Here is a 27,119-nt window from a genome sequence, read left to right on the forward strand (position 1 = left end):
AATAAAAATATTATAAAAAAATAGTATGAGTTGGGGAAAAAATACACCAAGTGTAATATAGGATCTATAGTTGGTAGTAATATTGTGATGACGTTCATGTACAGTTTGTAGCAAATGTTTCACAATGCAAAGAGTTGGTGGAAGGGTGTTGTATGAGACCCCTGTGTGATGTTATGTATGTATATTTTGTAAGATCACAATCTTTAGTGTGCATGTTTATGTATGAATGATATACTTTCATAAAATATAAAAAGATTTTTAAGAATAGAGTGTTCAGAGATGATGAAGAAAGAGTTGGCCTTGCTGATTCTGAAACTTCAAGATTCAGAGAGCCACTTACGCACACATTGTTGTGACTGGCAATGGAAGAAATTGAGCATTGATGTGGAGTAAGTGGCCACAGTAGTTGCTGAGGACAGGGAGAAGGAAGAAAAGAGGTGATGTAGGGACAATTTGGGGACTTGGAGTTGTCCTAAATGATATTGCAAGGACAGATGCTGGACATTATATATCCTGCCATAACCTACTGAATGGACTGGGGGAGAGTGTAAACTAAAATGTAAACTATAATCCACGTGGTGCAGCAGCGCTCCAAAATGTATCCACCAAATGCAACAAATGAACCACAATGATGAATGAGGTTGTTCATGTGGGAAGAGTGGGGTAGGGGGTTTATGGGAACCTCTTATTTTTTTAATGTAATTTGTTTGTGATATATGTATCATCAAAAATACGATTAAAAATGATACAGTTGGGAGTGGGGAGTGGGGTGTAAAGGAACTTCTTATATTTTTCAGTGTAACATTTTGGAAAAAATCTACTCATTCCCTATAAATGTGTATTATTTTCATAATTAATTATCTTTAAAGACATTTTCAATGATATGTTTTAAACTTTTAAAAAAGAAGTAATATTGGATATGAATGGACTCTGTAAAATAAAGCCAAAAGAAACTATGAAGTACAGTATTCTAATTAACAATGTACCAACCCACAATGTATGGATTAACAATTCTAATGCTTCTATGCATTTGCACTGGAATCAAGTTTCATAGATAGTTGACAGATGAGGGAATATTTTTCACACTGTGAAATAGGTGATTACAGATAAGCAAGGGAGGAGGCTAGAATGTTCTATATGTTAATAGTTTAGAATTATTAACTCATGTATAGGTAAATATAGATAGTGTTGTATGTAGACATATTTATAAATGTGTATATACACACATATGTCTCCTCACACTCTCTTCGGAGAAGCCTTAGAAGGCACAGTACCATTATCCAATAAGTGTCTTCTTGGAGAAATTATTGACTCTAGGAGAGAAACATGCAAGAAATGACTGGCACAATTTATAGTATCATAGAGTAAATATGTGCTAAAATAAAACTCTCAATGATGGGGTTATACTACAGATAAAGAGTACAGTTGACATTTCACCCCCATGGCCAAAAGTGGAACAAATTAAACAACAAGAAAAGTAGTATTGTATCACAACTAAAAGTATCATATAAATTTCATGAGTTCATCCTGATAGTAATAAATAATTGAATAAATAAAAAAGAAAAGACAAATCTCTCTTGCAGGAAAAAAATCAATAATTTATGTAGATCTTTCTCTTTCAAGGCCATGGAGAAAAATCCCACTCTTGAAATACGGGTTTCATTTAGTGACTTCTTCCCAAAGGTGATATAAGGAAGGTTAGAGAAATGAGGAACTTTATGCTGGGGAACCACAAAACATTGCTGAAAGAAGTCAATATCAACAATGATAAGTCAAGTTGATAAGATGCACCCTGGTTATGATGTGATGAAAATGATACTTTATCTCTGGTGTATTCTTCCAAAAACCCATAAACTCAGTCTAATCATGAGAAGAACATCAGAAAATTCAAACTGAGGGAAACTTTACAATATACCTTACCTACACTCCTCGAAAGTATCCAGGTTATCAAAACCAAGAAGAGTCTGAGAAGCTGCCACAATCACAAAGTGACTAAGAAGTTATGACAAATAAATATAAGGTGTTATTTTGGATGGCAGATGGTACGAACAGGGGAAAGGGGGTAAGAGGTTCTTGGAAACTATCTATAACATCCTTACAGGATTTCTGCAACTCTAAAACTGTTCTAAATATTAAGTTTATTAAGATAAAATTTTTAGTGAAATGCAAATTCCTAGGATCATAAAACTCCAAGATTCAATCCGACACAATTACATGCATTGGAAAATTACTCTGATTTCATAGAGTAATTGGAATAACTAAATAAAATGATGAACATGAAATGACTGACATTATGCCAAGCATTAATAGTGAATACTTTATGATTCAACCCCACATATACTAACTCACCACACCTCCTTCCCTGCATCCACCATTCTATTTTCATCCCTCATCATCTGTCCAAAGTTTTTACAACAGATAGATTCATATTAACCCAGAGAAATCTTTCTACTTGGCAAGGGATTTCATGAACATCACTGTCTCTAAACTCTACACAGACTCCAACAACCTGAAACATAAATATCCAATTTGTGGACAGAATGCAAGGCTCTCTGTTACAAGGCTCATTTTCCACTTTTCATGAATGCCCATCATTGTTCATCAGATATTTAGAACTATTTTTAAAACTGTACCACATCCTATGATTATACTGAACTCACATTTGTGTCCCTCCTACCACTTTTTGTTGTGCTTCTACCTCCACATCCTCATGGAATTATTCCAATTCCTCCTTTAAGGCTCAGTTCAATCATGAGGTCCCACATGATGCCTTCACTAACTCACACAGCACAGGATGAGTCCAAAGTTCTAGACCCTCTTCACCAGGAATTCAGAGCCAGCTCAGGATATGGCATGTACTCATTTCTATGTCTCTTAATCTGTTTAGATATAATCTTATTGTAAAAGAAACAATGTGTCATTCACTTCTTCATTCCCAGATTCATATTTAGTTCTTCATATTGTTTGATGACTAAATGTCAGTTGAATTACTAAAAGAAAAAGTGGATGAATGTGTTGAACTGGATTCTTCCCAAAATTTTAGAAAAAGAAAAAGCAGTGAAACAAAAATCTCTATCTATGAAATTGTGTTCCACTGTGTGTCTTCTCCTGCGTGTCTTCATGAGTGAGTGTTCATTTATATAGGACTCCAAGGGAGCAGGGACTCAACCCTGAGTACCACTAATGATATTCTCAAATCAAAGCTCTAACCTTGATTTAATCAAGTAAATGTAAAAAAAAAATGAATTTAAATCAATCAAAGGGTACCATATACAGAGGAACAGACCAGTTTACAAACATAATCTAAATCTCTTCTTGGAATTCATAAATAGTATCAACCTGCCACAGAGATCTTTAGGGATTTCATTTGCATGAAACTCATTAATGAGTTATTCTTTTATCTCTCTTCTTGATAAGATATATACTTCTCTGGAGGTAAGAAAGAAAACCACAAAGCAAACTCGTGCCAGTTTTGACCCTCAGAAGACAGATATGAAGAACCATGTCCATCTCTTATCCCACTGAACACCTTCCTTCCCTGTAGGAAGTCACCTTTCTTTAGATGTGAACTCTAATATTACAAGGTTTCCCAAAATGGTTTCTCTATCACTGATAGTAAAAAAGATTCTGGGTACACTAAAATATCTTGTTTCCAATCTGTCTCCTTTGGAGTCATGAGACTTCCCTCTGTTAACAAGATTTCCTTTTCTCTCACTTCTTCTCCATTCTCCCCAAAACTTAGCAATATATGTGCAACTCACTCAATCATTTATTTCTTAATCATTTAACAAATATTTATTAACATTACTGTATGGTAAATAGTAAGTTATGTTCTGGGAATGAATAGAAGAGTGAGATATTTTGCTTCTGCTCAAACAGCTCACAGACTTTATAAGGCATGAGATAAGCAAATAAGTAAATGCAACATAATAAGATGGTACTGGAGTCCTCCTGGAGTGCATTTCCATATAAATCAGGATCAGCTTTTCCATTTCTGCTAAAAAGGCTCTTAGGACTTAGATGGGAATTACATTGAAGCTGTAGATAACTTTGGGTAGTACTGACATCTTAACAATATTAATTATCTCTATTCATTAACACAGAATACCTTGCCATTTACTTAGTTCTTTTATTATTTTTGAAGTTTTCATTGTGCATCCTGTTTAGTTAAAATTATTCCTATGCATTTTCTTCTTTTAGATGCTATGGTGAATGGATTTTTTTAATTGTCCATTTAAGAATATTCTTTCTGTTGTATAAAATAAACTTTTTTTTTTCATGTAAACCTGATAGGTTTCATTTGGTTGAATTCATTTATGAGCTCTACGGTTTTTTTGGGGCAGCTTGTCATGATGTAGATAAGGATAATCACATCTCTTTAAACATGATTTTACTTTTTCTTCCTAAATTGGGTAGCCTTTATTTACTTTTATGGCCTAATTTCTTAACTTCCACTATAATACTGAATAGCAATATTGAAAGCAGTCATCCTTGTTTTGTTCCAGATCTCAAAGAGCTAACTTCCACTCTTTCAGGATTGAGGATAAGATTTCCTGTGTTTTCTTATATATTTTGTTTATTCTGTTTAGGGAGTTATTTATATTTTTATTTTTCTATGTATTTTTATCATGAAAAGGTGTTGGAATTTATCATTCACATTTTCTGCATCAATTGAGATTTTCATGTGATTTCCTTTTCATTGGGTTAATGGGTATATTACATTGATTTTCTTAAGTTGAACATTCATTTTGAATCCCATTTTGTCTTGGTGGGTAATTCTTGTAATATTCTCTTGGATTTGACATGCTAGTATTTGTTAAGTGTTTTGCATCTATATTTATGAGAGAAATTGCTCCTTGCTTTACTTTCTTTGATATGCTTTATGTAGTTTTGGCATCAAAATAACTTTAGTCTCATAGAATGAGTTTGGAGGCTATATGTATCAACTTCAAGATGAAAGATTATGAAAAATATTGTCATTAATTCTTCTTTGAATATTTCATAGATTTCATTTTGGAAGATGTCTGATCCTAGACTTCTAGTTTTGAGAAGTTGTTGATAACTAATTGAATTTCTTTACTCATTATGTTTTTGTTGAGATCTATTTCTTTCCAGTCAATTTAGATAACTTGCATGTTTTTAGGAATTGGTCCATTTCTTCTATTTTCTAGATTTCTGATAGACAATTGTTCATAGATTTAATTCATAATCCCTTTAATGTCAGCAATATCTAGCAACATCCCTGATTACATTTTTTATTTTGGCAATTTGCATCCTCTTTCTTGTTTCTTTTTCAATCTAAAAGAACCTTTTCTATTTTATTGATCTTTTCCAAGAACCAATTTCATTGGTTCACACAATTGTATTTTCTATAGTCTAGTTCATTTCTCTTCACTTAAATCTATATTATTTTTCTCCTTCTTCTAGATTTAGGTACAGTTTGCCCTTCTTTTTCTATTTCCCACAAATCTGTAGTTAGGCTTTTTAAAAAAATTTTTCTTTCCCCTTCTCCCTCCCCCCCAGTTGTCTGTTCTCTGTGTCTATTTGATGCATGTTCTTCTTTGTCTGCTTCTGTTGTTGTCAGCAGCACAGGAATCTGTGTTTCTTTTCTGTTGTGTCATCTTGCTGCGTCAGCTCTCCATGTGTGCGGTGCCATTCCTGGGCAGGCTGAACTGTCTTTTGCAATGGGTGGCTCTCTTTATGGTGTGCACTCCTTGCACATGGGGCTCCCCTATGCAGGGACACCCCTGTGTGGCATGGTACTCCTTGCACGCAATAGCACTGTGCATGGCCAGCTGGACACGGATCAAGGAGGCCCTGAGTTTGAACCGCAGACCTCCCATGTGGACCTCCCATGTGGTAGACAGATGCCCTATTCACTGGACCAAGTCTGCTTCCCTGTAGATAGGCTTTTGATGTGTTATTTTTTAAAATGAGGATTCACACCTATAAATTTCCCTGAATATTTTAAATTCATCCCAAATCTGGCCTAACAGAATGAATTAGTTTAGCCACAAAATAATAAAACTACTGTGATGTGTAGTGGATTTCAAATGCCAGCTGCAGTTTTGAGAGACTATCCACATCAAGGAATTTGAGATTCCATATTACTAAATATGTTCCATATGAAAATGAATTAAAAAATTCTCCTAAGTGGAAACTCTGGTAAGAGATTCCGGTAAAAGATGGATCCTTAGAATTATAGTTGCATTGTAAAGGTTAACAAAGTATAGATACAGTAATCAATTATGTGTATGAAGAGACACACTTCTCCTGACCATGGTGGTACAAGTGCCAAAGCTCTCTGAATGAGATGTGATCTCTTTTCACAAGCATTTCATGCTGCTTTACTGGAATTGTCGTTGATGCTGAGGTTTAAGGTATATCTAGGGGATTTGAATCTCTGAACTGACAATATGATAGCCAGGACCTGAGCCTCAACTGACTTCTGCTCCTATGCTCTGATTTATTGGACTTACCCCACTCAGCTAACATGGAGTTGAAGAAGGTCAACCACCATACCATGGAGCCTAGAGTGCCTACAACTGAAAGCAGGAGCATTGCATCCAGTATCCATGTGGAATCTAAGCCCGCTCTTGACATAGTTGTGGAATGGACACAACCAAGCCAAGGTCCACAGGAAGGAGGAATACAGTGAAGATTAGAGTGGACTTAATGATATTCTATTCATGAACTATTGTGGTTAATAATCGAGAAAATGTAACATTGATGTGGAAAAGGTTTCCATGGTGGCTGCTGGGTGGGGAATGGGAGGAAGAGATGAGATGTGGAGGCATTTTTGGGACTTGGAGTTGTCCTGGGTGGTGCTGCAGGGACAATTACCGGACATTGTATGTCCTCCCATGGCCCACTGGATGGAATTTGGGAGAGTGTGGGGTATGGTGTGGACTACAGGCCATGGGGTGCAGTGATGCCCAGAGATGTATTCACCAGATGCAATGGATGTGTCATGATGATGGGGGAGAGTGTTACTGTGGGGGGAGTGGTGGGGTGGGGGAGGTGGGGTGAATGGGGACCTCATATTTTTTGAATGCAATATATTTTTAAAAACTGAATAAATAAAATAAAAAAAATTAAAGATTTTAACTCTAAAAAAAAAAAAAAAGCTCTCTGAATGAGGATCCAGTATGCAATCTGAAATCAAGGAACCTATGTGACCTTAAAGGTGCACAACCTAACATTAAATTGTTTTAGCTTGCTAATTTCCAAATAATGTAAAATGTGAATCCTCTCTTTTCCACTGAGACCTCCAAGAATTCACACAAATATGTGCTCAAATTAAACAGAGCACAGTTTTAAAACAATATGTCAATGGGTAAATTCTTCCATTGCTAGAATCACAATAAGTTCATAGTAAGATACCAGTAAGCCTACTTTAGTCCAAATTTCATTCCCCAAACAAGAGGATTCTGGGATGATGATGTCTACTCCACATCTAATAGAGAAGGGCTGTGATCCATTAGAGCTGATGGATGGGACTCTTTCGTTTGCAGTTGTAGGTTTTCTCAGTTACTTGGTATGGTAGTTGTCCATCATCACCCCCTTGTCTGTTGTCTTGGGGGAAACCAATGAACTGGAGAGAAGTGTTGCAAATCTATTGAGATTCAGGGCCCAGCTGGCACATGGACAGCCCCAAATTTAAGTCTCTTGTACATAAACCTACCAACTCTAGTACTAGTTACAGTTTCAAATGAAAGGACAGAAAAGCCACATGTAAGGAATGTGAAGATAGTGGTCACTGGAGGTTCTGAGGGCAGAAAACAGGAAAAACAGGTGTAATACAGGGGCGTTTTTTGGAATTGGGAATTGTCCTAAAAGACATTGCAATGACAGATGCAAACCATTATATATCTTGCCATAACTTATGGAATTGTGTTGAAGAGAGTATAAACTGCAATGTAAACATTTGTCTATGCTTAGGGGCAATGCTTCAGAATGTGTTCATCAATTGCAATGAATGTACTTCACTAATGAAAGATGTTGTTAATGTGGGAAAATGTGGGAGGTGTGGGGAGTGGGGCATATTGGAATCCCCTATCTTTTTTATGTGTCATTTGTGTAATCTACGTATCTTTTTAATAATTCAAAAATCTAAACAGACCCTAAGAAAGCAAGTTATCATAACAAAAAGACAGAAAAAAGACAGGCAATAGGAATAAAAGCCTTTAAGTGTTTCAGATTTTGAAAATATTCAGAGAATATGAAACAACACTTTTAAATGAGTTTTAGAAGATTAAAAAGAATATTGCAATGATATAAAATGGTATATTTCAATAATGAAATAAATAGAACCTATGAAACTAAAATGTACAATGATGAAAATTTAGAATTTCCAAGTAATGGAAATGGGAGAAATTTATCTACAGTGGAAACCAAAGATCCACAAAGATCCAAAGATCCATGAAGCAGAAATGGAAAATAAATCAAATTTTTATCTGTGGACCTCCTACACTTGACATTTTCTCTGTGTCCCTCCATTTACTGCCAGTAAAACATTACCTCTCATATTTTCTTCACAGTGAAACAGATCTACAGGTTGATTTCAGTGATTTATTGTTCCACTGATGGTTTCCTTCTTGGATAATAAATAAATACAAAATATTTTCATTCAGGAAACTTCAGGAAATGAAACAACTTAGGATGATGTATCTCAGAGCTATTAATATGCAGGTGCTTCCGGTTCTTCTGAGAGGGGTGATCTGGAAATGAGGAGAAATGGGAAGTGTGGCATTGGAGAAAGACATTAGGATGTGACATCCAGGACCTTCTCATTCAATACTGTTACTCTAGAATTTGCTTCTCTTGTAAACTCAGTTCTTGGCTGTGGAGGAAGGAGTAATTGTTCCCATGTTTGAAATATACTCAAACACAGGCTACCTTATTACAATACATTTTAACAGGTAAGGGCTCTGCTACAGTTTTCTACTTTCTTTTGGTTTAAATGATGTTCCTTGGACCTGGGTGTGTTTATTCTCACTTCCCCACTCTGGACAGGAAATCTTCAATTGACAGTATTCATCTTTTCTAAATTTCTCATGATAGGGTCCCAAAGTATTTATTCTACTCACACAACATTTAATTAAACAGAACAGAGCTCACTCAAAATGTATCTTGCCCTCCTTCTATGTAACATACATTTCATGGTTTTCAGACAGAAAATAAATCCCCCACTTCTCCAGGAAAAATACTAGTTTTCCCCTCTGTAACTTGTTGTTTATTCCTCACCAAATTTATGGAAGTGTCTTTAGATGAAATTTATATTTTAGGGACTCTCTTCAAGGTTTCCCTTTTAAAAAAACACCCTAAGTGTACTTAAGTTTCACTGATAACAGACAATATGATGCTTCCCCCCCTCCCCCGCCCTTAGAGCCATTAATAGACTCTTAAGGAATAAACTTAGTTTTACATGAGAACAAATTTATACCTTCAGTTTAGAGTGAATCATTGTTTCCACATATTTTAGGATCCTGGAGAAGAATAAAATTCTACTGACAAAACCAGGAATACATTTTTTTGAAAGAAAAAGAGAAGATGCAGGAATGGGGAAATAAGAAATGATCTCAGTAATAACATAAGTTCTAGGAGAATATAATAGAGTTGAAAAGGTCTCCATTACTCACATATGATATTTGCTTAACAAAAATATTACCTTATGAATCAGTGCACCAGCTAAATATTTAGGAAAGCAATAGGAAGTTTCTTAGGGGATTTTGAAAGATACACAATCACCCTCTCTTCATAAATACACTCAAAGTGTAAGTAAGTTTGGCATCCACAACTGAGTCTTCTTAGGGTGTGAGATCAGTAAGGTACGTGATTCTTAGCAGTCTTTTCTCCCTCTTTCTGGCTTGTATTCCTGTCCTCCAGATGGGGAAACGGCAGGAGGTGGTGATTATTTAATCAATACTAAAGACATGAGCCTCTTTCTCCCTGACTGCAGAAAGGGGGCATATTTGTGTGGTCAATAATTCCAGTGGAGTCTTCTTGATTATACAATGTTCCTGATTATAACAGAAATATTGCCTTTCTTAGCTGGACTGTTTTTCACTGTTTTCTATACTTAATTATTGAAAGACATAACTGTAGTTTCTTCAATAAGATGAGTGTTCATGCTTACCATGTTTTTTCTCAAGATTCTTTTTCAAAATTTTCTTGACTTTTTTTAATTTTAAAGAAGCTTTAGATTATATAAATGTTACATTAAAAATTTAGGAGATTCCCATATGCTCTAGCCCTTCACAATCCCACACTTTACATTAACAACTTGTTTCATTAGAGTTGTACATTTGTTAACATTGAAGGACACATATTGAAGAATTGCTACTAACCATGGACTATATTTTAGATTATAGTTTACTCTCAATCTCACACAATTTTATAGGCTGTGACAAAATGTATAATGCCCCTGTTTCCATCATTGCAAGGTCATGTAGGAGAATTCCCATTTCTCCAATATGTCTCCATAGTACACCTATTCTTCTCTTCTCTCCCCTCAAAACCTCTGGTGGCCAATGCCTTTATAGCAATGATAAAATTCTTCAATTACAATAATATGTCTACAATAGAATAATAATAATTCTACTTATTATAATGTACAATGGACTAAAGTCAAAATTCTTAAAAGCTTTTATGTGGGAAGAGATTTCTGCTTGAAAATAAGCTTTTCATGTAAACTATTTTGTACAAGAACTGATAACAAAATAACAGTCTTGCAGGGTAGCAATTGGGAACTGATACATCACATTGTTGGGAGTGATAAGACCACTGACACTATTTCCATGTGATAAATGTACATAATTGCTCTTGTATAGCTTGGAAAAATGATTCACAATATATTGTTTACAGTAACATTTAAAGAAGGCACCTAGGAAAGGTATTGACAAACTCGTTTATGTGATAAATGATTTTACTGAGAATCCTAATTCAAGTAATGTGGAATAAGGTGGAGCTCTTACTTGCATTGGAGAGAATTCCAGAAAAAAATGACAAAGTGAGGATTTTTAATTTTCAGATTATGGTGCAATAAAAAAACACAGACATTTTATAAAAGTGCATGAATGATATATCTTTCCGTGAAAATTGAAGCCCTGATGAGTGTATGACTCACATCAGAGACTGAACCTGTGTGTTAATAAATTATAACTGAAAATGAATTCACAGCTTTACCAAAGAATATGAAGTGAATACAAATATGTAAGCAATTATTAACATTTTCAAAAATGACCATTAGCTCAGAGAAATCACTAATTCCAAAATGCCACTCTGGCTTGCCATTTGTAGTGATGGCAAGGAAATCAGTTGATAAATGAAGCATTCACCTTAGTCTACCTCAGAAGAAAACAGCAAGCCTACATAAAAGTCTGAAATTATGTCCTAATATCTGGGTTTAATAGTAAAATAAGATATAGTATGAAATGCAGAAAAACACATATTTGCTTTTTATCACCCATAAATGGGGACTATTATTGTAGGGAGTGCTGAAAGAAATTTCCAGATAATATCCTTCAATATGGAAATATTTTTTGAAGGGCAAACTTATGTCACTGGAAGAATGATAAAATTATTGAAATCATCATTGTTTGAAGAAGCATAGATTGTGTTGTTGATTACAAACTCCCTTGAATTACGATTTTGAAGGCACAGGAGAAAGGCACATATTGGAGACGGAATGTGGATTACTATAAAGCAGTCAGATGACATCTCCAGTGTAGGATGTGACCTCTTTCAGGAATTAATGAACAAACCTTGGTAGCTGGTAGGGAGCATTTGCTAGGAGAGCTTATTTTTCACTAACACCATAAAACACAAGCAGTTTCTTTCTCTGGGAGTGACTGCAATACACTTTCATCCCTCCAGCACCTGCTGTAATTTTATATATACAGAATAAACTGAATAAAATATTTTACTGCTGAAAATTGAGGCAACAGTTTCTATCTTCAATCCTGATTCCAGGAACACAATGAGATAGCACATGATGTAAAACAATACAAAAGAAGTAGGAATCCATGATATACAAAAATGAAACAAATATAAGTTTTTATTGGGTGAATGACAGATTATCTCTCTATACACTTATAAAGTACCTAGATTAAGATCTCCTCTAATCCATATTTTATTCCTCCACCTTGTGTACCCTGGGATGGTGATGTCCACTCCACCTCTAAATTGAGAGTTGGCTTAGATCCCACATGGCTGATGGATGGAATTCTCCTACTTGCTCTTGAAGACTCTCTCGGTTCCCTGGTATGGTGGTTGACAGTCCTCCCTCCCTGTTAGCTGACAGGGAAATCCAATGAATTGGAGAGCAGGTGTTGCGACTCTGCTGAGGCTCATTCAAGTCTCCTGGCCATACAAAAACCCCAGCACAAACAACAGGTTGAGTAAAAGTGACAGAAGAGGAATGTGTAGAAAGAGCACATCTGAGTCCAACTCCATCACACTTCAGAGCACAAATTCCAAAGTAAGGCCTACTGGCAAAGCACAGAACTCCAGAGCCATCTGCCGTGACTGTAGGAATGAGGTATCTCTGTAGTCCTCAGGAGAACCACTGCTTGGGGTAGTATCTACTTAGGCTGTCTCTGAGATCCTGCTGAAAGGTGCATATGCCTAACCCATCTGATGACCTCCTGACTCATTTTCAAGTCTCTTAGCTGTATGAACTCCTTTGTCTTTCCCATTTACCCTTTTTATTCAAGGTATTTTTCTAATTGTGTCACCAGCTGGTGCTTGGTAGTAATTCCTCAGCACCAGAGATTCTCAACCCAGGGGACATGTCTCATGCTTGAGGGAAGGTAATGTTGAGTTGACTTAGGGAGTGGCCACATTTGAGCAACATGGAGGCTCTCAGGAGGTTATTCTTAGGCACCCTGCATCTCTAGACCTAGTTGAAATTTCAAGCTCAAAGCTCCTAAGCATAGTCATCAGTATCATGTGCAATCATTGAACCATCCTTCTTCACTGGTCTTTGTTCTTGCACTTGGGGGATAGTGGCTCCTCAATTGAGGAATGCAACATAGTTTCCCAGAACAGGAAATCAGCACTCCCTCAGTTGTCATGTGAATCTCTACCTACTATGAAAATACCCAATTAATATCCAAATATATTTATATACCCTATATGAATGTCCTGGAGAACTGCCTCCCACCCATACATCCCCCATTAATGACATCCCACACCAGTGCTCCAGCTCTGCAATTGTGTAACCACTCCGTGATCCAAAACTTCTTCAAAATTATATGTTAATACATTTCCAAACTCAATTAATAGGAAAATGAAATAGTAGCAATAGGTTTAAAGATTAAAAATAGAATATTTTTATTCTATATTTAAGAAAAACTAAAATAAAGTAAAAAATAAATTGGGGTATTAAAAATGCAAAATATCATAAAATATAGTTGACATTTTGCCTTCCTTTCATCACTGTAATAGGTGTTGCCCTGTATGTACAGTAGTAAAGCTATCTCCTCCATTCATTTCTTAGGGTCTTCATCCTTTGTTTTAAAAAAATTTTATTATGTCTTCAAAAAAGTTTTAGATCACAATGAAGTCACATATAAAATATAGGGGAATCTGATATGCCAACATCAAACACTTTTCTCCCTTCCCCAGCAATTATCTTTTTAATGTGCATATATTTGCTATAGTTGTTGTACAGATATTGAAACATAGATAAAAACCATGTTTCCACTATGGTTTACATTATGGTTTATATTTTAGATTGTACAATTTTATAAAAATTTGGTTGTGTTATGGTTTACATTTAATTTTTTGGTGAAATTTAACAAGGCCTATATCCATCACTGCATGATCTTGTGGAACACTTCCATTGCCCCCAGTTGCCCTCTCTTCCTTCTATTCTATTCTTCTTTCCCCCACTCCTTGGGGCCCACAGTGACAACTAAGCTTCACTGCTTGAAGGACAAGACTCACAGATACTTGCAACAATGCTGAGGATTTGCCACACTACTCTGTCTGGAGACAGTGGCCATGGGAGTTGCTGAGTGATGGAAGAAGGAAGATGTGTGATATGGAGGCATTTTCAGGGCTTGAAGTTGTCCTGAATGATATAGCAGGGACACATGAAGGACATTACATATCATGCCATAAGCCACTGAATGGACTGTGGGAGAGTGTAAACTACAATGCAAATGATAATCCACACAATCAGAGGTTGTTGATGTGAGAGGAGGAGGGTGGGGTGGGGAGTGGTATATATGGCAACCTTGTATTTTTAATGTTACATTTTGTGTGATCTATGTATCTTTTAAAAAAGACAACAAAATATTTCATTTTCAAAAAGAATCTTCTAGTGTTTGATCTCTGTTAATCATGAGCACTTTTGTAAACTTGAGACAAAGTATCCTTTTATAGACAGAATGTTTCCCAGCTTTTTAAAGGCCTGCTTTATGTCCTTGTTTCTAAGACTGTAAATAAAGGGGTTCAACATGGGTGTGTGGAGATGGGAGTCCAAGATGATGGCCAGGATGATGAGCAGGTTGCCAATGAAGGTGACCAGGTACATGGACAGGAACATCCCAAAGAGGAGGGGCTGCACCTCTGTATTTTCTGAGAGCCCCAGGAGGATGAATTCTAAACCAGATGTTTGGTTTTCTGTTTCCATGTGGATGATGAATTTCCTGAGGAGATATTCAAAGCAGTGCAATTTAGCCTCAAGGAGTAATCAGAAAAATATCATAAATGGTACTGTTTGTATTGTAATTACATTAAGTTAATATTTTTATGGATTTTATAGAGATCTAGTACCCTTTTCTGAAAATGTCAGGGAAAACATATGTTCCTGCTTCTTCTTAATAGTTGTGATGGCTAGAAACCCTGGGCCATAATAGAATACACTTGGCCAAGGCAATAATTTCCATGATAAATTCTCTCAGACTTTATTTTAAGCAACAAACATTATGACGAGTTTTTTTGTACCCTGTAACAAAATAGAAAAGAAGAACAATATTGTAGGAATCATATTATTTGGTTGTAAGAGTTACTATAAAAACACAATAATTTAAAAAATTCTGTTGGTGAAATGGACAAATGACCCCACATAAATGGATTCCACTGATGTTTCACAGAGGACAAGGGTAATTCAATGTAGAAAGTATGATCTTTTCAAGAAGTGGTGGTGGAACAAAAGTGAAGCAGGCTAGTAAGGTAGGGAATAGATGGATCTGGAACCTGACAGAGAGTCCACATGGACATCAAAAACCACCAAGATGGCTGCTGGAGGAATCTCTCCCCTGGGATTCTGCTACCCAGGACAAAGACTCCTTCCTGAAAATATGAAAAAGCCCGGATGTTCCCTGGGAACTTTATCATTGGGTCATCACTAAGGAATTTATGGGCAGGGTAATCAATCCAAACAGCAAACAACTGGAACCTCCTTCCCTGTCATTAGCAAAGGAGTGGAATAATTAGTTTAAAAGCAAACCATGAGGCTTGAGCTTGCTCTTGCCTAGCTTTTTGCCTGTGGACCCATCTTGCCCTCTGCGTGTTGATTTCATCATTTTTCCTCTGCCATGTGACCATGCAAGTTACTCTGGGGACTTATAATCTATAATGGAGAACTGTAGTTTCTAAATCAGCCCTCTTCATCACTTTTTATCCCCTTCCTCACCACCTCGGACCATGTTCTGTTATTTTCTCCCATTTCTCTTTCCTTCCTACCTGAATAAATTACTGGCCTAACTCACCTGGCATTCTCTTGAAATTCACGTCTGCAGCATAGCCAAGAACTTAGTTAGAATCTGGTAACAATAGGATGCACTCATGCCAAACAAAAAAGGAACTTAGGTACTGATTGAATTCATTTCACAAAAATTAAATCAAAATGAATCATACCACTTTAAAGTAAAATACGTTGTAAAAGTGCTAGACTAAAATGTGAAGAAAATCTAAGGGCCCATAGGTTGGAAATGAGTTTTTAGATATAGTAATGGAAGCATGATCCATGAGAGATTAAAATTTATAAGTCGGTTTTTATTCAAATGTAAAATATCTACTCTGTGAAAGACATTGATAACGAGTTGTAAGAAAACATACAGATTTGGAAAAATACTTACCAAACACATCTGATAAATGATTTGTATACAAATGTAGAAATTAATATTAACACCACAAAATAAGAGAGCATATGCTGAATTAAAAAATCTGCAAAAGATATAAACAGAATCCTAACATAGGAAGAAATTCAAAATACAAATACAAAATACAAAATATTAAAAAAAAATTCAACTTCACTGGCACCTAAGTATTATTACCAAATGCCAGCTAGCAATGTATCTGAAAAAGACCTTGACCAAAAAGGGGAAATATTCAGTGCAGATGAGATTTTATGGTTAAGAGATTTGAAAGTGAGTTTGGAGGTCATTACAGAGGTTATGCTTATGCTCATCTCAGCAGAATCTCACTATCTGTTACAGTACACAGAGCCTCAAACAGTAGGGATCCTGATGGTTCTAGAGATAAGTAGTTCAGGAATCTCAGGAATTTGGCACCCTGTCAGTAGACCTTACTTTGGAATTTATGCTCCCCAGTGTAAAAGAGTTAGTCTCATTTGTAGATTCCCAACATATGGCTCTTCTCTACATATTATTTACATAAAGCCATGTGTTGGCACTATCCTTGTTAAATACATGAGCCAGAGCATTATGTTCTTGGTCTGTTCATGTGCCATTTGAACTCTTAATCTAAGCAGAGTTTCAACACTTACTCTCCAGTTCATTGGACCTATGTAGAACAACTAATAAGGAGATGGTAATGGACAACACCTATCCTAAGGAGCAAAGAATGTCCGCACCTCTAGGCAAGATATTTCCACCCATATATCCCATGTGATCTAAGCCCTCTCTCAATTAGAAAGAGTGGGCATCACCATCACAAAATCCTGAAGATTGGGGAATGAACAATGGACTAAAGTAGACATTATTTTTATATTATAGACTTATTATTCTAGCAATGGAAGAATGTTTATCATTGATATAAAGGCCAGGGCCACCAGAGATTCTGAGAGGAGGGAGCAGGCAGAATAGGTATAATATCAGGGCATTTTCAGGACATTGGGATTGTTCTGCGTGACATTGCAATGATGGCTACAGGCCATTATATGTTTTATCAATACCTAAAATTGTGCAGGACAGGCTATTAACTATAATATAAACTATAATTCATTGTTAACAGCATTGTTTCTATATGCGTTCATCAATTGTAGCAAATGTACTATACTAATGAAAGGTGTTGTTACTATGGGAAAGAGTGGGAGGATGAAGGGGTAGGACATATGGGTCCCCTCTATATTTTATGTAACATTTATATAATCTAAACCTACTTTAAAATTTTAAAAATTTAAATAAATAAATGAATAAATAAACTAATTAAAATCTTTTAAAAATTAAACATCATCTGTCATTAGGGAATTGGAAGACTATGAACACAGTGATATATGAACACATGCTTATTAGAAGAGATAAAAATCTAAACACTGAGAATACCAAGTGCTGTTGAGTATATGGAGCAATACATCTCTCAATCACTGCTAGCGAGAACACAAAATGGTTCGGCCAGAAGACAGTTTAGGTGTTTCTTGTAAAACTAAACATTGTCTTACCATACAATCCAGCAGTTTTGCTTTTATATATATATGATATGAAAATTAGAGTCCACACAAAAGTCCACACATGAACATTTACAGCAGCTATATTTGTAATCTCCAAATCTGAAAACAAACAAAATGTTGGTCAACCACCACAACAGGGAACAGAGACAGTCCACAACTGCAAGCAGAATTCCATCCATCAGACATGTGGGATCTAAGGCCCCTCTTGATTTAGAGGTGGAGTGGTCATCACCATCCTCAGGATAGAGAATAAAATAAGAAGTAGAGTGGACTTAATGGTATTCTACTATAGACTCATTGTGACTCTAGCAATGGAAGAAATTGTGTCATTGTTGTGGAGACAGTGACCATTGGAGTTGTTGAATGCAGGGAGAGGGAAGAAGAGGGTATGATATGGTGGCTTTTTTGGGGACTTGCAGTTCTCCTGAATGATATCACAGGGACAGATGCAGGATATTATATATCCTACCATATCACACTGAATGGACTGGGAGAGAGTGTAAACTAACATGTAAACAATAATCCAAGCTTTGTAGCAATGATCCAAAATGTATTCATCAAATAAAAGGAATGTGCCACACTGATGAAAGAGGTTGTTATTGTGGGAGGATGGGGAATTTAGGGAGTGGGGTAAATGGGAACGTCATATTTTTTAAAGTAAAATTTAGTGTGATCTATGTATCTTTAAAAAAGAAGACCATAAAAAATTTTGCTAAAGAAATCTCATAGCCCATTTATAAAAAAAAAAAAGAACAAGAAAAATATTTACCTTTCAGAGAACATACTCCAATAATGACTGAAGTAATAAATGCACAATTATGTCATTATGGCAACTACAACAAATTTTACATGTCACAGGAATTGTATGCTTTTAAATATGTATCAATAAAGTTGATTTCTTTTTTAAAAAGAACTATTTTTAAAACCTCACCACACCATATAATTATATTGAGTCCATATTTGTGTCCATGTCATCTATTCTTCATGTACTTCTATCCTTTTCTCCTTCTGATATTATTCTAAATCCTCCTTCAAGCCTTATTACAATTAAAATCTCCCTTGTGATGCCTTTACTAACCTCCCCAAGATGAGTCTGTAATTTTTGATCCACTTCACCAGTATTCCAGAGCCACATATATTGAATGACTAAAAGAAAAAAATGAATAAAAACAGGTAAACAGATAATTTCTACAAGTGTAGAGAAAGAAGAATGAGTGAAACAAGTAAACAATGCTGCTGAGAGAGGGAAGACCCAAGAGTAAAAGATCAGAGGAAACAGATTGGGAAAAAAAATCTCTTTTAGTTTATCTGCTATTTCCACGCAGGCTTTTTAATAAGACAGAACTTTGTGTTTTAAGCTTTCTCTATGGTCATAATCTGTTGATTTCCTTAAAGCTTCTACCAATAAAAGGTGCCCATGGAGCCAAAAATACATTCCGTCAGTACCTGTGAAGATTCTGTAAGTCGCTCTGAAATTATCAAGTCAGGCTCTAAGTTCACCAATGCAGGTTCTTCCTTGAATGATGAAAGAAGTTGGAAGCTCTGCTCAGAAGAAGTAAAGTGAGATGGAACGAGTCATAAGGTCTGAAGAAGACACATTGTGTTTTCTTTGATATAGGAAGGAGAAGCACATAGAGTATCCCAGCAATTAGGGATTTCATTCCCATGAACCACATTAATGAAGTATTCTTCTGTCTCAATCTCCCTGAGATAATTATTTCTCTGGAGATAAGAAAGGAAAACACAATGCAAATTTGAGCCAGTTTTGTCTCTTGTGACAGCTTTGGAGCTCCGTGATCATCACTTATCCCTGTGGACACCTAACTCCCAGGAGGAGGTCACCCTTAATAAGGTGTGGGCTCTAGTCTTGTCAGGTTTCCCATACTGATTTCCCTCTTGCTGTTTCTGGAGAAAGATTCTGAATACACTAAACTATCTTATTTCCCAATTTTTCTCCACTGGAGTTGACTGTCATGAATCATGAATGGAGACACCCATTCGCAAGTGAATTTCCTCTTGTCTCACTGCTTCTCCTTTCTCCCCCATAATTAGCAATGCAATATCTGTTCAACCCACACAACCATTTGGTTTCTCAGTCATTCAACAATATTTATTCATCAATACTGTATGGTAAATCCTAAAGTACATTCTGGGAATGAAGAGAAGTCAAAGGTACTGTGTTTCCGAACAAACTGTCCACAGTTTTAAAAAGCCAAGAAATGAGCACTCACACAATCCCTAGAAGCCTGCCCCTGGTGCACCTTGTGCCAGATGTCCACCATCCAATACCCTAAAACAATAACCCTTCCTCATTATATTCTATACAGTGTTTTCTCAAGGATGGATATAAGACATGTTAAATTACACCAAAAATATATAGGGGCTGATAGCCTAAAATGTAAATCATAATGAAAAACATAAGATAACTAAAAATTTAGAAAATTGTATAGTCTAAAATATCAACCACAATGTAAACACAAATGTTACCTTGTTTGAAAGCTATTGTCTCAATAATTGTACATCAGTTTTAGTAAATATGGTATGAATATGTTAAAAGATTATTGCCGTGGAAGGGAAAAGGTTTAATGGTGGATGTGTGGGAGTACTGTATATTGTATATATGAATTACTGTGATCTAAAACTCTTGTGAAGATAAGCTTAATAATTACAAAGAAGAAAAGAAAAACATAGGATGTACAATTTTTCCAAATTAGTAGGTATTCTATATCTAACCTTTAAACTCATCGCTATGTTCCATTTTACTATTAAGGGAACCTGGCAATACATTATTGGGCTTCACTTTTCAGGAAGTTTTGGATCACAGAAAGGTTCAAAAATGGCAGTGGAGGAATACTAGTGTGAGTTGTAATGGGCAGGGGACACATGGTTGGAAGGGAGTTCTACCCGGCATATACCCAAGGTACATAAAAATGTTTGGATATTTTCATAGTGGAAACAATTAAAAACAACAACTGAGGGAGTGCTGAGTTCCTAGCCAGGGGAGCTCTATCACAGTCCTGAAAGGAACAGCAACAATTCCCCAAGTGCAACAACAAGGACTGAAAAAGAAGGAAGGTCCAACAATGAACCCCTGATACTAATGATATGTTTGTGAGCCTGTGCACCTGAAATAAGAACAAGGCCTAGAGCAGCAGTGTGTATAAGAGTTACCTCCTGAGAGCCTCCGTGTTTCTCAAATGTGGCCAGTCTTGAAGCCAAACGCAGCATGTAAATATGTTGCCTTCCCCCCAGCGTGGGACATGACTCCCAGGGATAAGTCCCTGGTGCCGAGGGATTACTATAAAGTACCAGCTGATGATGTAACCAGAAAATGACCTTGAATAAAAGGTTCAACTCAGACCAGCAGAATATCTCTGTCTACATATAACAACAGGAGTTAAAATGTTTTTTGACCTAAATCAAGGGGAAAATGGAAAGGACAAATGAGTTTATATGGCTATGAGTCTAAAAAAGAGCTCGGAGGTTATCAGGGGGTTTGCTGTTATGCACACCTGAGCAGAATCCCAGAGGCAGATAAAGTATATACAACCCCAGGTATTGGTTCTTCTGAGGGATACAGAGACCCACAGGTATTATGGTCATGGCAGATGGAATTCACTGCCATGTCAGTTGGCCTTTCTTTGGAGTTTGTGTTTCTGTGTGATGGAGCTGGACTCAGATGTGACCTCTTTTCACAAGCCTTTCCTGTTACTTTACCAGAATTGTAGTTGGTGCTGGGGTTTAATATATACCCAGGGGATCTGAATCTCTGGACTGATCATATGATAGCCAGGCCCTGAGCCTGAACAGACTTCAGTTCCTACACTCTGGCTTTTTAGACTTACCCCACTCAGCTAACATGGAGTTGAAGAATGTCAACCACCACACCATGGAGCCAAGAGTGCCTACAACTGAAAGCAGGAGAATTGCATCCAGCATCCATGTGGAACCTAAGCCCCCTGTTGGGATAGATGTGGAATGGACAAAACCAATCCAAGGTCCACAGGATGGAGGAATAGAATATGGATTAGAGTGGACTTACTGATATTCTATTCATGAACTATTGTGAATAGTAATCAAAGAAAATGTGGCATTGGTGTGGAGAAATTGGCCATGGTGGCAGCTGGGTGTGGGGAATGGGGTGAAGAGATGAGATTTGGAGATGTTTTCGGGACTTGGAGTTGTCCTGGGTTGTGCTGCAGAGACAATTACCAGACATTGTGGGCCCTCCCATGGCCCACTGGATGGAACATGGGAGAGTGTGGGGTATGATGTGGACTACTGACCATGAGGTGCAGCGATGCTCAGAGATGTATTCACCAAATGCAATGGATGTCTCATGATGATGGAGGAGAATGTTGCTATGGGGGGAGGAGTGGTGTGAGGGGGTATATGGGGACCTCATATTTTTTCAATGTAATATGAAAAAAATGAATAAAGACATAAAAAATGAATATAAAATAAATAAAGATGAAGAATCAGGATTATAGTAAAAAAAAAATAAAGTGTTTTCTCAACATTATAGTTTCAAACACATACCCATCAATCCTGCGTGTTCACCTTTTCCACCCCCAACATACCCACAATTCCATGGACCATCTGACCCAGTGTGTTATTTTTGTGGGTGTAGACCAATACAATGAGAAGGAATTGTTGTACACGGATAATGGAGAGGAAACATAGATGTTCTCAAATAGAGGGGAGAGTGTCTCTCAAGAGCAAGGCTGGCTCCTAATTTGAGAGGACAGACCAGTGTGTCAAGTCCTCAGCATTGTTGCAAGTATCTATGAATCTTGACCTTCAAGCAATGAAGCTTGGTTGCCAATGTGGGCCCCAAGGAGAGGGAGAGAGAGAGCGAGAATAGATGGAAGAGGGGGTAACTGGGGGTCAATGGAAGTGTTCTGTATGATCTTGCAATATGGATACAGGCCATGATAAATTTCAACAAAAATTTATAAAAGTGTATGGTCTAAAATATAATCCATATTGTGGACTACTGAGCATGGTTGGTAGCTATGTCCCAATATTTGTACATCAGTTGTAGCAAATGTAACATCCACATGTAAAAACATCATTGGTGAGGTAGAGGATGTTGGGTATATGGGAGATACCTATATTCTGTGTATGACTTTACTGTGACCTTAAAATTTTGAAGACATAATGAAAAATAAAAGAGGTAAGACACTGAGGAAGAAATAGAAAAGATTGCCTTGCCACTATACATACAGAACAACACCTATTAGAATGATGAAAGGCAAAACCTTAAAAAAAAATCATAAAAAGTTCATTTTTGTTTTCTTTATCTGAGGTCCTCATATACCCCCTCTATATGAAGTCCCCATATAACCCCCACCCCCCTTACCTCACTCCTCCCCCCAAAACAACAACCTCCTCCATCATCATGAGACATTCATTGCATATGGTGAATACATCTCTGAGCACCGCTGCACCTCATGATCAGTGGTCCACACCATAGTGCACACTCCCACATTCCACCCAGTGGGCCATGGGAGGACATACAATGTCTGGTAACTGTCCCTGCAGCACCACCCAGGACAACTCCAAGTCCCAAAATCACCCCCACATCTCATCTCCTCCCACTCCCTACCCCCAGCAGCCACAATGGCCCCTTTCTCCACACCAATGCCATATTTTCTTCGATTACTAATCACAATAGTTCATGAACAGAATATCAGTAAGTCCACTCTAATCCATACTCTATTCCTCCATCCTGTGGACCGTAGAATGGTTGTGTCCACTCCACATCTATATAAAGAGGGGACTTAGATTCCACATAGATGCTGGATGCACTTCTCCTTTCAGTTGTAGGCTCTCTTGGCTCCCTGGTGTGGTGGTTGACCTTCTTGACCTAGATGTTAGCTGAGTGGGGTAAGTCCAATAAACCAGAGTGTAGGGGTTGCAAGTCTTTTGAGGCTCAGGACCTGGCTATCAGATGCTCAGTCCAGAGATTCAGGTCCCCTGGGTATACACTAAACTCCAGCACCAACTACAGATCCTGTAAAAGTAACAGGAGAGGCTTGTGGACAAAGAGCATATCTGAGTCCAGCTCCATCACACAGAAACACAAACTCCAAAGTAGGGCCATCTAATATGGCACTGAACTCCATCTGCCTTTACCATAGATCCTGTAGTTCTCTGTATCCCTCAGAAGAACCAATACCTGGAGTTCTATCTACTTTATTTGTCTCTGGGACTCTGCTGAGGTGTCCGTAAGGGCAACCCCTCTGATAACCTCCCAGCTCTTTTTTAGGCTCATAGCCATATAAACTCATTTGTCCTTTTTTTTTTAATTGATTTTGTAAAAATATTACATTAAAAAAATGTGAGGTCCCATTCGACCCCACCACCCCCACCGCACCCCCCCCCCCCCCCCAGCAACACTCACTCCCATCATCATGACACATCCATTGCATTTGGTAAGTACATCTCTGGGTATCTCTGCACCTCATGGTCATTGGTCCACATCATGGCCCACACTCTCCCCCATTCCGTCCAGTGAGCCCTGGGAGGATTTAAAATGTACGGTGATTGCCCCTGAAGCACCATCCAGGGCAACTCCAAGTCCCAAAGGTGCCTCCACATCTCATCTCTTCCTGCCATTCCCCATACCCATCAGCCACCATGTCCACTTTTCCCACTCCATTGCCACCTTTTCTCTGAAGTCCTTGGATTGGTTGTGTCCGTTGCACCTCTATGTCAAGAGGAGGCTCAGATTCCACATGGTTACTGGATGCAATCCTCCTGCTTTCAGTTGTAGGCACTCTAGGCTCCATGGTGTGGTGGTTGCCCTTCTTCAACTCCATCTTAGCTGAGTGAGGTGAGTCCAATAATTCAGATTGTAGGAGGTGGAGTCTGTTGAGGCTCAGGGCCTGGCTATCATATTGTCAGTAAAAAGATTCAATCCTCTAAATATATCTGAAACCCCAATACCAACTACAATTCCAGTAAAGTAGCATGATAGTCTTATGAAAAGAGATCCCCTCTGGGTTCAGTTTCATCACGCAGAAACACCAGCTCCATAGAAGTGCCATCTGACATGGCAGTGAACCCTATCTGCCATGACCGTAGAACCTGTGGATCCCTTTAGCCCTCAAAGGAACCAATACCTGGGGATTGTATCTACTTTATCTGTCTCTTAGACTCTGCTCAGTTGTGCATAAGGGAAATCCTTCTGACAGCCTCCAGACTCATTTTTTTAGAGACTCATAGCCATATAAACTCATTTCTCCTTTCTATTTACCCCTTACATTAGATCAAACAGCATTTTAAAGTCATATTATTCTATGTAGACAGGGATAGTCTACTGATCCGCATTGAACCTTCAATTCAAGGTCATTTTCCAGTTGCATTATCAGTTGTTAGTTGATAGTGATCCCTCGGTGCCAGGGAGGCTCATCCCCAGGTGTCATGTCCCACGCTGGGGGGAAGGCATTGCATTTAGATGCTGAGTTAGGCTTCGAGACTGGCCACATTTGAGTAACATGAAGGCTGTCAGGAGGAAATTCCCAGGCACCGTGCTGCTCTAGGCCTTGTTCTTATTTCAGGCCTATAGGCTCACAAGCATAGTCATTAGTATCAGAGGCTTACTGTTGGACCTTCATTCCTTCTCGGACCTTGCTGCTGCACTTGGGGCACTGCTGCTGCTCCCCTAGGGACCACGGCACAGCACCCCCGGCCAGGGACCCAGTACCCCCCCAGGTTTAGTTTTTAATTGTCATTTGTCCTTTCCATTTCCCCCTTTTATTCAGGTCAAAAAACATTTTTAACTCCTGGTATTCTATGTAGACTGAGATATTCTGCTGGTCTGAATCCACCCTTTTATTCAGGGTCATTTTCTTGTTACATCATCAGCTGGTACTTGGTAGTAATCCCTCAGTGCCAGGAAGGCTCATCCCCAGGAGTCATGCTAAGTTTGGCTTTGAGACTGGCCACATTTGAGCAACAAGGAGGCTCTCAGGAGGTAACTCTTAGGCACCCTGCAGCTCTAGGCCTTGTTCTTATTTCAGGTGCACAGGCTTACTAACATAGTCATTAGTATCAAAGGCTCATTGTTGGACCTTCCTTCTTTTTTGGTCTTTGTTGTTGCAGTGGGGGGATTGTTGCTGTTCCTTTCAGGACTGTGATAGAGGTCCCCTGGCTCGGAACTCAGCACTCCCTCAGTTGTTTTTAATTATTTCCACTATGAAAATATCCAAACATTGTTATGTACCCTGGATATATGCCCTGGAGAACTCCCTCCCCAATGTGCATCCCCTGCCCATAACGTCCCCGACCTGTATTCCTCCCCTGCCATTGTTGAGCCTCTCTGTGATCCAAAACTTCTTCAAAAATGAAGCCCAATATATTGCCATGTTCCATTAACAGTCAAATGGAACATAGTGATGAGTTTAAAAGTTAGATATAAAATACATATTAATTTAGAAAAAATAAGGTAAAAATAAATTGGGGAATCAAAAAATTAAAAAATGCAAAAGCTTTGTTTTTGATTCTCTGTCTTCCATCTCTGCAATACGTGTTGCCCTGTATGCAAATTGGCAAGGCAACTTCTTCCGTCTTTTCCTCAGTGTCTATGTCCTTTCTTTTTCTTTTTTTCCTAATTATTAAGCTTATCTTCACAAAAGTTTTAGAGCACAGGAATTCACATATACAATATACAGTACTCTCACATATCCAACATTAAACTCTTTTCCCTTCCACAGCAATAATTTTTTTCACATGTTCATACTATATTTACTGAAACTGATGTACAGATATTGAGATGATAGTTCTCAAAAAAGGTAACAGTTGGGTTTACATTGTGTTTTATATTTTAGACTATACAATTTTCTAAATTTTTAGTTATTTTATGTTTTACATTATGATTTACATTTTAGCCTATCAGCCCCTATACATTTTTGGTGTAATTTAACATGTCTTATATCCATCCTTGCATAATCTTGTGGAACACTTCCATTGCCCACACAATTATAATGGTTCCATCTATTCAATACTTCTTTCCCCCTCCCATTAGGGCCCACAGTGACAGTCAATCTTCATTGCTTAAGGGTCATGTACAGAGATACTTGCAACAGTGTTGAGGGCTTGACATGCTCAACTGCCCTAATGCATTGGGAGCCACCATTTCTCTCAAGAGATATAATTTCCTCTATTTGAGAACATCAGTCCTCCCCAGGATGTGGGTATACCTTCACTCTCTTTATATGGGTCTCTACCCAATGGTATAACCCACTATGGCAAAGTGAGCACTCACACACTGCCTAGAAGCCTGTCCTGCATCAGATTATCGCCTTTGAGCATCTTAAATAGGTAACTTTCCTTATTATATTTTTGAAAAAGTTTTCTCAGCATTATACTCTCAACCAAATACCTGACAATTTCCTATGTTCCTATGTTCCCCCACCGTCTCCCTAATTTCTTGGGCAATATTACCCATCCTCCCATCCCTAGCCCTCCT

This window comes from Dasypus novemcinctus, chromosome 31, assembly GCF_030445035.2.
Source record: "Dasypus novemcinctus isolate mDasNov1 chromosome 31, mDasNov1.1.hap2, whole genome shotgun sequence".
Taxonomy (NCBI): domain Eukaryota; kingdom Metazoa; phylum Chordata; class Mammalia; order Cingulata; family Dasypodidae; genus Dasypus; species Dasypus novemcinctus.